This window comes from Ranitomeya variabilis, chromosome 1, assembly GCF_051348905.1.
Source record: "Ranitomeya variabilis isolate aRanVar5 chromosome 1, aRanVar5.hap1, whole genome shotgun sequence".
In the NCBI taxonomy this organism is placed as follows: Eukaryota; Metazoa; Chordata; class Amphibia; order Anura; family Dendrobatidae; genus Ranitomeya; species Ranitomeya variabilis.
The window spans coordinates 259087701-259102801 of NC_135232.1; the positions used below are offsets into that span (position 1 = coordinate 259087701).

The window sequence follows — 15101 nt, forward strand, 5'->3', positions numbered from 1 at the left end:
AATACTCACCCGCTCCCTCGTTGGCTGTCGCTGCTTCCTGGTCTGGCCTCATCTTCTCCTGTATGCGGTCACGTGGGGCCGCTCATTTACAGTCATGAATAGGCGGCTCCACCCCTAAGGGAGGTGGAGCCACATATTCATGACTCTAATCTGCGGCCCCACGTGACCGCATACAGTAGAAGGGGCGGCCAGACCAGGAAGCATCGACAGCCAACGAGGGAGCGGGTGAGTATTTTCAGAACAGCGGGGGGGGGGGCGCACAGGGGGTGGGAGGGCGGTTGACAGATAGATCTTTCTTTTAAACACTATTATTCATATCTTCTATGCAGCAAACGCTGCTGCACAGAAGATATGAATGGCGGCTTCAGCACCATGTGGGGGGGACAGCGCTTACTGTAGCGCTGTCTCCTGCACGCCACAGGGACTGCACACGGGGACCGTCCGTGTGTGGTCCGTGTTTTACACGGACCCATTGACTTTAATGGGTCTGTGTAATACATGCGCTCCCACGAACACTGACATGTCTCCGTGTTTGGCACACGGAGAAACGGTCCGCAAAAAATCAATGACATCTGCACAGATGGATTGATTTTTATGGGTCTACGTGTGTCAGTGTCTCCGGTACGTGAGGAAACTGTCACCTCACGTACCGGAGCCACTGACGTGTGAAACTGGCCTAAGGGTATGTGCACACATTGCGGATTCTCTGTTGTCAGTGGTGTTTTTTGAGGTGCAGAAACGCTGCAGATCCGCAATTGATTTATAGTACAATGTAAATCAATGAGAAAAAAAAATGCTGTGCACACTTTGCGGAAAATCCGCTGCGGAAATGCTGCGGTTTAAAAGAAGTAGCATGTCACTTCTTTTTTGTGAATCTGCAGCGTTTTTATACCCATTCCATTATAGAAAACCGCAGGGGTAAAAAATGCAGCAAATCCGCAAGAAAACCGCAGCAAAAACGCACAAAAAATGCTGCGGAGCCGCAAAAAAAGCGACAAATCAGCAGGTGCGTTTTCTGCCAGGAGAGCCAGAATCCGCACCAGAAATTCCTAAGCCTAATCCGCAACGTGTGCACATAGCCTTATTTCTACCCGACACAACCCATGGCATAGGTAAAGTGCTGTAGTTTTAGGCTAGCTTCACATTAGAATTAGAAACTCAACTTTTCTGTCCCATTGTAAAGGAACGAACAAGAGATTTTATGCAGGGAACAGATGTGTCACATCATGGAAACAAGCTGCTTTATGGACCTCATTGGTTTTAAAGGGGCTGGTTGGATTCAAACTTTATCTGTCACTTTACAAAAAAATAAATCGAGTAGCCTTTGTAAAGAATTCTCTCTAAAACACTATCTTTTTGAAAAGACCTCTGGTGAGCAGGTTTTTGCTTTTTAATCTTATAGCAGCATAATATAGGGCACAGGAGCCTGGTTTATGTCTCTTATCAAGCTGTGTGTTGTAGTTTCAATACAATCAGTATTTTATCAGCAGGAGATTGACACTGCTGGACTATAGCTCACGTGCACACTAGTCAAGCTAATACAGTATGTGTGACAATTCACAGTGTAGACAGAATGCTGTCAGTCAGGGCATTTGTGAGGTTATACACAAAGCTGAGAACTCATAGCTCTGCTACACCTACACTAGACAAAAAAGATTCTATCAAAATTTCACCAAGCAGTCCAATAAGTGATACATTGCTGGACTTAGGCTTGCTTGGCCTATATTATGCTACTCTGAGTATATAGCAAAAACCTGCTGACAGATTACCTTTAAGAGTATATGTAATATTTACCAATCATGGTCTTCTCCAGTTTCCAGCACCACTTCAGTTCGATGTGACTGCTCTGCGGCTTTGCAGGCTCACAGCAGTTACTATATGGGTAGGTAGATGATTTCCTAGTGCAAGTCTATGAGACTCAGAACAAGGCTCCATAAACTTACATTGAGAAAGCAACTTCTGGTGAGAGCTGGCTAGTAGGATCTCAGGTCACATGGGTCAGAAGAGGACCGGAGAGGTGATGGACAAGGGAAGACGGCAATCGCTGAGTATTCTAATACATTTCCAGACCATTATATATATATACTAGATGGTGGCCCGATTCTAACGCATCGGGTATTCTAGAATATGTATGTATGTATGTATATATATATATATATAGCAGCCACGTAGTATATAGCACAGGCCCCGTAGTATATAGGAGCCATGTAGTATATAGCAGATACGCAGTATATAACACAGCCCACGTAATATATAGCACAGCCCATGCAGTATAACACAGCCCATGCAGTATATAACACAGCCCACGCAGTATATAACACAGGCCTCGCATTTTATAATACAGGCCACGCAGTATATAACACAGCCCACACAGTATATAACACAGCCCACGTAGTATATAGCACAGCCCACACAGTATATAACAGCCCACGCAGTATATAACACTGCCCACGTAGTACAGTATATAACACAGCCCACGTAGTATATAGCAGCCACGCAGTTATAACACAGACCACGTAATATATAGCACAGCCCACGCAGTATATAACGCTGGCCACGTAGTATATAGCAGCCACGCAGTATATAACACAGCCCACGTAGTATATAGCAGTGTGGGCACCATATCCCTGTTAAAAAAAAATAATTAAAATAAAAAATAGTTATATACTCACCCGCCGGCGTCCAGCGAAGCTGTCCCGATGCACACGCTGCTGCCGCCGCCAGCTTCCGTTCCCAGTGATGCATTGCAAAATTACCCAGATGACTTAGCGGTCTCGCAATGCATCTCTGGGAACGGAAGCTGGCGGCAGCCGCGCGCTCATCGGCGGATGACAGAAGGTGAGAATAGCAGGTTTTGTTTTTTTAATTATTTTTAACATATCTTTTTACTATTGATGCTGCATAGGCAGCATCAATAGTAAAAAGTTGGTCACATAGGGTTAATAGCAGCGTTAACGGAATGCGTAACCCGCGGCATAATGTGGTCCGTTAATGCTGCCATTAACCCTGTGTCAGCGCTGACTTGAGGGGAGTATGGAGCGGGCACCAGACACTGACTGGACGGAAGTAGGGAGGGACTAATTCTCAGCCGGACTATGCCCATCACTGATTGGTCGCGGCCTGGCTGCGGCGACCAATCAACGACGCGGGATTTCCGTTACAGACAGACAGACGGAAGTACTCCTTAGACAATTATATATATATATATATATAGATAGGAGATATTACATAATAAAAATTGCGATGAGACTTCTTCTTTAAGTGGTCACTCACAGGAGGTTCACTGCCTATTTTATTGTATCAGGTCACTTGTCAAGAGTCACTGGTGATTTGGCTGCTTTCACAGCTGCATGACCCCTAATGAAAGCAAAGCAGCCCCTCTTGAATAATTCAGTGACTTGAAGACACATTTGCATGCACAGTTTATATTGACTTTAGTGTTGCTGTTGGAGATATAGAGAGAATATAAGATCAAGCCTCTATTGGGTTCAGGGAATACTAATGTCTGATCGCTATATTTATTTGTAAAAATGAGTTTCATTTCACAAAATAAGCATTTGTAACATTACAAGAGGCTTAGTGTTACATTCCATCTGTAGGGGAAGACATTAATCTCAGAACACTGTGAGCACTGCGTTCCTTTCCTGGCACTTGATGCCAGCTGTGGTTGTTTTACCTCTTCTATGCCAACACGTGGTTTCTGTGATCCATTTTGCCCATGGCTTTGGCTGTCTATTAATGACATACTGTTGACAATCATGGCCTTTGTTGAAAGACAGCACAAATATGTAAATCAGAGGGGTCCTTGTTGGGAATATAAATATTGAATTCTTAGACAATGATATGTAAAGAACACTGACTAAAAGTTTTGCCATAATTAAAATCAATATCTCCATTAGTCCCATGTACAATTTATACTGCACGGATCCTGTGTTGGGGCATTTTCTAATTATAATTATTTGGCTCCTATCGATAGACTTCTAGAACCCAGGTAGCGCTCTCACTGTGCAGTGAATACAGCTCTGAAGGTGATGATGATATACTGTATACCGTTAGTGCTCACTATTAGTTGATTGACTTTAGGCTTCATTGATGATTCCAATGTAAATAACTTATGGAAAATTGGCTACAATATGCATGTTAATTTATTAAAACTGGGGGCCCATATTTTCTTTCTTCCTTTTTTTTTAACCAGCTGATTTATAAAATGTGCAGCAGAGCAGTTAGGGGTTAAGGGGTTAGCAATGATTATTAAGACATCAGAAAAGCCGTCTGTAATTTTTCTGACTAACCTTTCCTGTCCTTCCTTTCTTTGTTGTAGCTGATTCTGCTTCAGGCTGCCGCTGTTCTTTCTGTAGTCGTAGCGGGTGATGTCTGAGCGCCTCTAAAAGATCCTAACATTCGGCTAGGTGTGTATTGCCTTTTTCTCCCCTCTGCATGCTTTCTTTACTTTTGCATTGCGCTTTTTCCTTTGCTCTTCTAAAAATATTTATTATGTTTTCATTCTCGTGAACTGTGAAGTGCCTTCTTTATTCCATTTGGCTTTAGAATTCATTATACACCTGCCATCAATACGCAGAGAGGAATGCGGCCTTTAGAGAGACCTGTATAAGGCCAGTGTCACACTTGCGAGTGCAATGCGAGAAAATAGTGCGAGTCTCTCGCATCAATACCCGGCACTCGGGACCGGAGTGTGTGGCTGCATAGAAATACATGCCCGAGTACCGGGTACTGATGCGAGAGACTCGCACGAGTTTTTCACATTGCTCTCGTAAGTGTGACACCGGCCTAATACTGAAACTTGGACACCAGCATGTCATATTTAAACCCCCATCAGCCCAATAATTAGATCTTTAGAACAGAACAAAATTGCTATTTAAAGCCATATTATCAGTGCCATCCATCTCAACGCCAGAGAATAAAAAGAAAAACACATGTAAATCCTGTATTGACTGACAATATCTGACAAGTTATTAAAACGTTTACTTAGTCAATTATCTAGTCATATCCATTTTAGGGAAATCTATGTGCCAACCAATATGGCTGCTACAAGGTTTGTAATCCAGCTTCTCTGGGTTTTAAGATAATAAATCTGCCTATAAGTGCAGTTGAAATAGATGGCATGTCTTACTGCATGATTAGGCAGATTTAGAAGGAGCATCATGATGTTCCTATTAGTTGTTATCCTGTCTTTTCACACCGTGTACAGCTCAGAGATTAGTAAATATTTAAAGGGAACCTGTCATGTCCCCAAACACTATTAACCCACAGGTATGGGGTTATTCTGCAGATTAATAGCATTCTAAACCTGTGCGGCAGCCGCACTGACAGCATGACTACCAGGAGGAAATTATTTTCCCGGCAGCCTTTGGCTTTCAGTTATTGAGGTGCGTCCGGTACGACTTCAGTCACTGCTCAGTACATAGAGAGCATCAGCTATAGCGACTCACCAGCAATGACTGACAGCCGGCTTACTATTGCTTGGGGACATGACACCTTAGTGCTTGGGGACATGGTATCCTTTAACAACTTCACTCAATAATATAAACTGGTCTGCCATAACATTAAAACCGGGTGAAATAAATAACATTGATTATCTCTTTACAATGGTATATGTTACAGGGTGGGATATATTACCAGCAAATAAACAGTCAGTTTTCAGTTTGATGTTCTGGAAGCTTAGCAGATCGGCAAGTGAGAATTCGAGAGACTTTGACAAGTGCTAAATTATGATGGATAGATGACTAGGTCAGATTTTCAAAGCTAGGAAATTTTGTGTCCTTCTATTAACACCTTCCCGCAAAATGGCTTAACTGTTTGTCAAGATTGTAGATAATTTTCCACAATTTTATATACGATTACTTCAGATAGATGGCATAAACAGAAGAATTATGATGAGTTCAGAGGGTTGGAGAAGAGGCAGAAACACTCACTTCTGTGATAAAACAGGCAGAGAGATGTGTGACCTCAGGCAGAGAGATGTGTGACCTCAGGAAGAGAGATGTGTGACCTCAGGAAGAGAGATGTGTTACCTCAGACAGAGAGGTGTTACCTCAGGAAGAGATGTGCTACCTCAGGCAGAGATATGCATTAACTCAGGCAGAGATATGTGTTACCTCTTGCAGAGATATGTGTTACCTCTGGCAGAGATATGTGTTACCTCTGGCAGAGATGTGTTACCTCAGGCAAAGATATGTGTTACCTCAGGAAGAGAGATGTGTTACCTCAGAGAGGGAAATGTGTTACCTCAGGCAGAGAGATGTGTTACCTTAGGCAGGGAGATGTGTTATCTCAAACAGGGAAATGTGTTACCTTAAGCAGAGGTATGTGTCACCTCAGGCAGAGATATGTGTCACCTCAGGCAGAGATATGTGTTACCTCAGGCAGAGATATGTGTTACCTCAGGCAGAGATATGTGTTGCCTCAGGCAGAGATATGTGTTACCTCAGGCAGAGATATGTGTTACCTCAGGCAGAGATATGTGTTACCTCAGGAAGTGATATGTGTTACCTCATGCAGAGATATGTGTTACCTCAGGCAGAGATATGTGTGACCTCAGGCAGAGATATGCATTACCTCAGACAGAGATATGCGTTACTTCAGGAAGAGATATGTGTGACCTCAGGTAGAGATATATGTAACCTCAGGAAGAGATACATACTACCTCTGGCAGAGAGATGTGTTACCTCAGACAGGGAAATGTGTTACCTCAGGCAGAGATATGTGTTACCTCAGAAAGAGATACAGTGGGTACGGAAAGTATTCAGACCCCTTTAAATGTTTCACTCTGGTTCATTGCAGCCATTTGGTAAATTCAAAAAAGTTAATTTTCTTTCTCATTAATGTACACTCTGCACCCCATCTTGACTGAAAAAAATAGAAATGTAGAAATTTTTGCAAATTTATTAAAGAAGAAAAACTGAAATATCACATGGTCATAAGTATTCAGATCATTTGTTCAGTCACTCATATTTAAGTCACATGCTGTCATTTCTTTGTGATTCTCCTTGAGATGGTTCTACTTCATTGGAGTCCAGCTGTGTTTAATTAAACTGATAGGAGTTGATTTGGAAAGGCACATACCTGTCTATATAAGAGCTCACAGCTCACAGTGCATGTCAGACCAAATAAGAATCATGAGGTCAAAACAACCAGCCCAGGAGCTCAGAGACAGAACTGTGGCAAGGTACAGATCTGGCCAAGGTTACAAAAAAATGTCTGCAGTACTCAAGGTTCCTAAGAGCACAGTGGCCCCTATAATCCTTAAACGGAAGAAGTTTGTGACCACCAGAAGTCTTCCTAGACCTGGCCGTCCAGTCAAACTGAGAATTCATGGGAGAAGAGCCTTGGTGACAGAGGTAAAGAAGAACCTCAAGATCACTGTGGCTGAGCCCCAGAGATGCAATAGGGAGATGGGGGAAAGTTCAACAAAGTCATCTATCACTGCAGCCCTCCACCAGTCGGGCCTTTACTGCAGAGTGGCCCAACGAAAGACTCTCCTCAGTGCAAGACGTATGAAAGCCCGCATAGCGTTTAAAAGAAAACACATGAAGGACTCCCAGACTATGATAAATAAGATTCTCTGGTCTCATGAGATGACGGTAAACCTTTTTGGTGATAATTCTAAGTGGTATGTATAGAGAAAACCAGGCACTGCTCATCACCTGCCCAATACAATCCCAACAGTGAAACATGGTGGTGGCAGCATCATGCTATGGGGGTGTTTTTCAGCTGCAGGGACAGAACAACTGGTTGCCATTGAAGGAAACATGAATGCGGCCAAGTACAGAGGTATCCTGGATGATAACTTCTTCCAGAGTGCTCTGGACCTCACACTTGGCCAAAGGTTCACCTTACAACAAGACAAGGAGTAGCTTCAGAACAACTCTATCACCATTATTGACTGGCCCAGCCAGAGCTCTGACCTAAACCCAATTGAGCATCTCTGGAGAGACCTGAAAATGGCTGTCTACCAATGTTCACCATCCCACCTGACAGAACTGGAGATGATCTGCAAGGACGAATGGCAGAGGATCCCAAAATCCAGGTGTGAAAAACTTGTTGCATCATTCCCAAGAAGATGCATGGCTGTACTACCTCAAAAGGCTGCTTCTACTCTATGCTGAGCAAAGAGTCTGAATACTTATGACCATGTGATATTTCAGTTTTTCTTTTTTAACCCCTTTCTGACCTTGGACGGGGTAGTACGTCCGAGGTCAGAACCCCCGCTTTGATGCGGGCTCCGGCGGTGAGCCCGCATCAAAGCCAGGACATGTCAGCTATTTTGAACAGCTGACATGTGCTCGCAATAGTGATGGGTGGAATCACGATCCACCTGCCGCTATTAACCAGTTAAATGCCGCTGTCAAACGCTGACAGCGGCATGTAACCGGCCATTGGGCCGGAAATGAGCGCATCGCCGACCCCCGTCACATGATCGGGGTCAGCGATGCGTCAGGATAGCAACCATAGAGGTCCTTGAGACCTCTATAGTTACTGATGCCGGCCTGCTGTGAGCGCCACCCTGTGGTCGGCGCTCATAGCAAGCCTGAAATTCATCTACATAGTAGCGATCTGATGATCGCTGCTATTTAGCTGAGCCGATCGAGTTGTGCCATCTGCTAGCCTCCCGAGGCTATTGAAGCATGGAAGAAGTAAAAAAAAAAAAAAAAAAGTGAAAAAAAGTGAAAAAAATAAAAAAAAAATAAAAGTTTAAATCACCCCCTTTTCGCCCCATTCAAAATAAAACAATAAAAAAAATCAAACCTACACATATTTAGTATCGCCGCTTTCAGTATCGCCCGATCTATCAATAAAAAAAAGGATTAACCTGATCGCTAAATGGCGTAGCGAGAAAAAAATTCGAAATGCCAGAATTACGTTTTTTTGGTCGCCGCGACATTGCATTAAAATACAATAACGGGCGATCAAAAGAACGTATCTGCACAAAAGTGGTATCATTAAAAACGTCAGCTCGGCATGCAAAAAAAAAGCCCTAAACCGACCCCAGATCATGAAAAATGGAGACGCTACGGGTATCGGAAAATGGCGCAATTTTTTTTTTTTTTTTTTTTTTAATCAAAATTTGGAAAAAATTTTCACCACTTAGATAAAAAAGTACCTAGACATGTTTGGTGTCTGTGAACTCGTAATGACCTGGAGAATCAAAATTGCAGGTCAGTTTTAGCATTTAGTGAACCTAGCAAAAAAGCCGAACAAAAAACAAGTGTGGCATTGCACTTTTTTTGCAATTTCACTGCACTTGGAATTTTTTTCCCGTTTTCCAGTACACAACATGGTAAAACCAATGATGTCGTTCAAAAGTAAAACTCAACCCGCAAATAATAAGCCCTCACATGGCCATATTAATGGAAAAATAAAAAAGTTATGGCTCTGGGAAGGAGGGGAGCGAAAAACGAACACGGAAAAACGGAAAATCCCAAGGTCATGAAGGGGTTAATAAATTTGCAAAAATGTCTACATTTCTGTTTTTTTCAGTCAAGATGGGGTGCAGAATGTACATTAACCATTTCATGACCTTGGGATTTTCCATTTTTCCGTGTTCGTTTTTCGCTCCCCTCCTTCCCAGAGCCATAACTTTTTTATTTTTCTGTTAATATGGCCATGTGAGGGCTTATTTTTTGCGGGATGAGTTTTACTTTTGAACGACATCATTGGTTTTACCATGTTGTGTACTGGAAAACGGGAAAAAAATTCCAAAAATTCCAAGTGCGGTGAAATTGCAAAAAAAGTGCAATCCCAGGTGTGTTTTTTGTTTCGCTTTTTTGCTAGGTTCACTATATGCTAAAACTGACCTACCATTATGATTCTCCAGGTCAGTATGAGTTGATAGACACCAAACATGTCTAGGTTATTTTTTATCTAAGTGGTGAAAAAAAATTCTAAACTTTGCTAAAAAAAAAAAAAAATTGCGCCATTTTCCGATACCCGTAGCGTCTCCATTTTTCGTGATCTGGGGTTGGGTGAGAGCTTATTTTTTGCATGCCGAGCTGACATTTTTAGTGATACCATATTGGTGCAGATATGTTCTTCTGATCTCCCATTGCATTCTAATGCAATGTCACAGCGACCAAAAAAACGTTATTTTGGCGTTACAAATTTTTTCTCGCTACGCCGTTTAGCGATCAGGTTAATATTTTTTTATTGATAGATCGGGCGATTCTGAACGTGGCGATACCAAATATGTGTACATTTGATTTTATTTTTGTTTTATTTTGAATGGGGCGAAAGGGGGGTGATTTAAACGTTTATATTTTTTTTATTTATTTCATGATGATGACATGGTATTTCCTGATGAAGGGGGCATGAGACCCCTGAAACGCGTTGAATAAAACCACTGTGAATCAACTATACTCTCCTGAAATTCATCTTAGCGGCAGCGCAGAATTTTAACTACAAATTTCCCTTTGAAGACATTATTTTCCTATCGCCACGACAGCACCCCAACGAGAGAGGGGATCCGCCCACCATCCGGACAGGAACCTACAGGATTTAAAGGGGCGGTCCCCCTCGCCACTCCAGTTTGGGTTCCTGTCCGGACGGCGGGAGCCTGCAGGATGATCTTACCCGGGTCCGCCATGCCTCTGTGCGGTATCCATCTGGAACGGCAGAATCGGGGGCCCGGAAGCAGTGTCGGGGGTGTCCTGCGTGCAGACCCCCCTCGTCTGGCCATACGGAGCACGTTCCAGGAGTCGAGCAGTGCCGTCCTGGTCCGCAGTGCAGGCGCAGGGTTCAGCGTTCTCACCGGCGCCGGTGAACCCGGAAGTAGTTGTTACTACTTCATATGAAAGACCGGCGGCTATGGAATGTGCCGTGCAGCAAGATGTCCTCAGTAGGGGACGCAGAGCACCCTCAGGGAGAGGGATCAGAGCAATGCAGCAAGAGCGGTAGCGGCCGCTCAGGAAGCAGCAGCAGAGTGGTACGGGGGCAGCGGCATGCAGGCGCCCCGGCGTCACAGAAGGATTCGTCTCCTCCAAAATCGGTATTCACGGGATCAGCTTATGGTGAGTGTTAATAGTACACCTGATGCTGACATGGTCTACTATTCTGTGCTTTGTTTTAGGGAAAAAAGTCATCTAAATCAAAACATAAGCAATGTGCTTTATGCATGACTCCAATGCCTGACAGTTACACTAAGAGGCTTTGCCAGGCTTGCATCTCTCAGACCTTAGAAGAGGAAGCCCCCCCTTCGTTCATCAGACCTCAGAGCTGTCATCAGGGAAGAGATAATTTATTCCCTTAGGGTACCGTCACACATTGAAATTTCCATCGCTACGACGTTACGATTTGTGACGTTCTAGCGATATCGTTACGATATCGCAGTGTCTGACACGCTACTGCGATCAGACACCCTGCTGAGAATCGTACGTCGTAGCACATCGTTTGGAACTTTCTTTCGTCGCTTGATCACCCGCTGACATCGCTGGATCGTTGTGTGTGACAGCGAACCAGCGATGTCTTCGCTTGTAACCAGGGTAAACATCGGGTAACTAAGCGCAGGGCCGCGCTTAGTAACCCGATGTTTACCCTGGTTACAAGCGTAAACGTAAAAAAACAAACCGTACATACTCACCCGTCGGTGTCCTTCAGGTCCCTTGCCGTCTGCTTCCTGCTCTGAGTGCTGGCCGGAAAGTGAGAGCAGATCACAGCGGTGCTGCGATCTGCTCTCACTGTACGGCTGCACTCAGAGCAGGAAGCAGACGGCAAGGGACCTGAAGGACACCGACGGGTGAGTATGTACTGTTTGTTTTTTTACGTTTACGCTGGTAACCAGGGTAAACATCGGGTTACTAAGCGCGGCCCTGCGCTTAGTTACCCGATGTTTACCCTGGTTACCCGGGGACTTCGGCATCGCTCCAGCGCCGTGATTGCAACGTGTGACCGCAGTCTACGACGCTGGAGCGATGATTATACGACGCTGCGACGTCACGAATCGTGCCGTCGCAGCGATGAAAATTTCAATGTGTGACGGTACCCTTAGAGGCAGCCACCATGAAAGGTCGGTCAGGGACATATCTCCTGGATCTAGCCCATCTGTGGAAGGTGAATGTTCCCGCTCCTCATCACCATCATCCTCAGATGAGGAGGGAAGGCCATGTTTTTCGGTAGAGAATATGGATATGTTAGTTAAAGGGGTCCGAGCAACCATGGGAATGGCGGAAAACAGGGAACCAAGGTCTGCGCAAGACATAATGTTTGCGGGCTTGTGCCAGAAGAGTCATAAGTCATTCCCGGTGGTAGATACGGTTAAGACCCTTATTAAGCGGGAATGGGATAAACAGGACAAAGGGTTCCTACCGTCGTCAGCAAAAAGAAGGTATCCCTTTGACGATAATGACTTGACAGAATGGATGAAGGTCCCAAAGGTGGACGCAGCGGTGGCTTCTACATCTAAAGCTGGTACCCTGCCTCTGGAGGATGTAGGTCTGCTAAAAGATCCGTCAGATAGGAAAGCAGATATGTTATTGAAGAAAGTGTGGGAGTCTTCGGCTGGAGCATTCAAGCCGGCGATCTCGAGTACATGTACAGCTAGGTCCGTCATGGTTTGGATAACCCGGCTGGAAGAACAGTTAAAATCCAAAGTTCCTAGAGATAAAATACTGAGCTCCCTTTCACAAATACGTGAAGGTGTGGCGTATTTGGTGGATGCATCGGTGGATTCCCTGAAGCTGGCAGCCAGGTCAGCAGGTCTTTCGAACACCGCCCGCCGAGCCCTATGGCTTAAAACCTGGAAGGGGGATGCCCAGGCAAAAGCTAAACTTTGTACAATTCCGTGTAGGGCTGAGTACCTGTTTGGCCCAGTATTGGACGATATCCTAGCTAAAGCTGAGGATAGGAAAAAAGGTTTTCCTAAAATATTCAATCCTACCTTTAGGAATACCTTCAAGAGACGCTTCCCGTACCGGAGACCTTACCAGAACCGAGAGTGGGAGTTGTTGTGAAATTGGATTTTGGGCTCCCCCGGTGGCCACTGGTGGAATTGAACTTGTGTGCATCATCCCCTCTGTTCACCTGTTCCCATCAGGATGTGGGAGTCGCTATTTAACCTTGCTCCTCTGTCACTTCCATGCCGGTCAACATTGTAATCAGAAGCCTTTCTGTGCATGTTCCTGCTACCAGACAACTTCCAGCTAAGTCGGACTTTTGTCCTTGTTTGTTTTTTGCATTTTGTTCCAGTTCACAGCTGCAGTTTCGTTTCTGTGTCTGGAAAGCTCTTGTGATCTGAAATTGCCACTCTGATGTTATGAGTTAATACTAGAGTCTTAAAGTAATTTCAGGATGGTGTATTGATAGGGTTTTCAGCTGACCATGAAAGTACCCTTTCTGTCTTCCTGCTATCTAGTAAGCGGACCTCGATTTTGCTAAACCTATTTTCATACTACGTTTGTCATTTTCATCTTAAATCACCGCCAATATATGTGGGGGCCTCTGTCTGCCTTTCGGGGAAATTTCTCTAGAGGTGAGCCAGGACTATATTTTCCTCTGCCAGGATTAGTTAGTCCTCCGGCCGGCGCTGGGCGTCTAGGGATAAAACGCAGGCTACGCTACCCGGCTACTGTTAGTTGTGCGGCAGGTTTAGTTCATGGTCAGTTTAAGTTTCCATCCTTCCAAGAGCTAGTTCCTATGTATGCTGGGCTATGTTCTCTTGCCATTGAGAACCATAACAGTTTGACCGGCCCACAAAGGGTTAAATTAATTGGCAGAGAAAGGAGAGAAAAAAGAAGTCTGCTGAAAAAATTTTTTTTTTTTTTTTCCTTCAGTTCTGAGTGTGCTTTCAATTGAATCACTTGCAAGTCTGCCTATATTGCAGCCTTCCTCTCTCTCTCTCCTTCTAATCCTGGAATGGCTCTGTGTTCACCTGTTTAAAATGGATATTCAGAGTTTAGCTGCAGGTTTGAATAATCTCACCACGAAAGTTCAAAATTTACAAGATTTTGTTGTTCATGTTCCTATATCTGAACCTAGAATTCCTTTGCCTGAATTTTTCTCGGGGAATAGATCTTGCTTTCAAAATTTCAAAAATAATTGCAAGTTGTTTTTGTCCCTGAAATCTCGCTCTGCTGGAGATCCTGCTCAGCAGGTCAGGATTGTGATTTCCTTGCTCCGGGGCGACCCTCAAGATTGGGCTTTTGCATTGGCTCCAGGGGATCCTGCGTTGCTCAATGTGGATGCGTTTTTTCTGGCCTTGGGGTTGCTTTATGAGGAACCTCATTTAGAGCTTCAGGCGGAAAAAGCCTTGATGTCCCTATCTCAGGGGCAAGATGAAGTTGAAATATACTGCCAAAAATTCCGTAAATGGTCTGTGCTTACTCAGTGGAATGAGTGCGCCCTGGCGGCGAATTTCAGAGAGGGTCTCTCTGATGCCGTTAAGGATGTTATGGTGGGGTTCCCTGTGCCTGCGGGTCTGAATGAGTCCATGACAATGGCTATCCAGATCGATAGACGTCTGCGGGAGCGCAAACCTGTGCACCATTTGGCGGTGTCTACTGAGAAGACGCCAGAGAATATGCAATGTGATAGAATTCTGTCCAGAAGCGAACGGCAGAATTTTAGACGAAAAAATGGGTTGTGCTTTTATTGTGGTGATTCAACTCATGTTATATCAGCATGCTCTAAGCGTACTAAGAAGCTTGATAAGTCAGTTTCAATTGGCACTTTTCAGTCTAAGTTTATTCTATCTGTGACCCTGATTTGTTCTTTATCATCTATTACCGCGGATGCCTATGTCGACTCTGGCGCCGCTTTGAGTCTTATGGATTGGTCCTTTGCCAAACGCTGTGGGTATGATTTAGAGCCTCTTGAAACTCCTATACCTCTGAAGGGGATTGACTCCACCCCATTGGCTAGTAATAAACCACAATACTGGACACAAGTAACTATGCGAATTAATCCGGATCATCAGGAGATTATTCGCTTTCTTGTGCTGTATAATCTACATGATGTGTTGGTGCTTGGATTGCCATGGCTGCAATCTCATAACCCAGTCCTCGACTGGAACGCTATGTCTGTGTTAAGCTGGGGATGTAAGGGGATGCATGGGGACGTACCTTTGGTTTCCATTTCGTCATCTATTCCCTCTG

General features: G+C 44.4%; 1 protein-coding gene across 1 annotated transcript in view; it reads left to right on the forward strand.

Moving 5' to 3' along the window:
- Positions 1-15101, forward strand: part of ARVCF (ARVCF delta catenin family member) — a 1196801-nt gene that overhangs the window by 870016 nt on the left and 311684 nt on the right. The window contains exon 8 of the mRNA XM_077293391.1: positions 4322-4409. The gene's annotated coding sequence lies outside the window, so the exon portion shown is untranslated. The remainder of the gene's footprint in view (positions 1-4321; positions 4410-15101) is intronic.